This window comes from Solanum stenotomum, chromosome 11, assembly GCF_019186545.1.
Source record: "Solanum stenotomum isolate F172 chromosome 11, ASM1918654v1, whole genome shotgun sequence".
NCBI lineage: Eukaryota > Viridiplantae > Streptophyta > Magnoliopsida > Solanales > Solanaceae > Solanum > Solanum stenotomum.
Genome location: NC_064292.1, coordinates 47,793,753 through 47,794,718, shown reverse-complemented (window position 1 = coordinate 47,794,718; position 966 = coordinate 47,793,753).

The window sequence follows — 966 nt, the reverse complement described above, 5'->3', positions numbered from 1 at the left end:
AATTTCTTGTATCAGATTTTGTGGTTCTAATTCTTATCTTTGTGTAAAGTTTGTCAACTTATTACTTATAGTATTATGTTAACAATTTATATAATGATTGCCTCAGTAAAAGAATATTTTTCAATGTTGAATTGATAAAATATTACTTAAAATTAATAATTAAAAACGATATTAAAAAAAATCATTTTAAGAAAAGATATCAAGTAATAATTTGCACTTAAAAAGTTTTAAAAAAATAAACAACTATATTTGATATTTATATAGATTTTACGCCTCACTTAAATTTTGTTTTAGGCATCAAATTACGTTGAGCCGCCCCTGACCAAGGGTACAAGAAAGGTAGGAGTTCCTAGAGAGGGTAAAAAAAATTATACATTATTATCAACTTTTGATGCAAAAGAACAAATCAGGAAAACATTGAACACCTGATATGAGTGGCATATGCACCTACTTTTATACCCCTAAACACTATAAAATGATCCCCAAGGTAAAGAGGATTTTTTTTCCAGGAAAATGAACTTTATTTGCCAGCTATAACAGTAAAGTCATCATATAACTATTTTTTTTGGTCACATAACACAACATATATGTTCCTTAGCTTCCTCTATGTCAAAACATTGTTTAGGGCTAATGAGAGCATATAATTGCAATAAAAAATGAATTTGAATATTGAAACCATTCAGTATATTAGTCATGGGATATGGTTGACTAAGAAATTCCTCAAAAGCATAAAGCTAGCTGACTTTCTCTGTCTCTATAAAGAAAGAAATAAGGACTTATTTGGTTGAGACTTTTTCCTAATATAAATAACTTTATTTTTGTTGTTAGTCAGTAAGTTTAATTAAGCCAATTTTTCTGAAACCAGTTTGATTAGCACATGGGGATCCGGAAATTTTGAATTAATAACAACCTTTCATTCATATTTGGATAATGTAAAACAAGCAGGATTTCTTCTAATATCTTCTT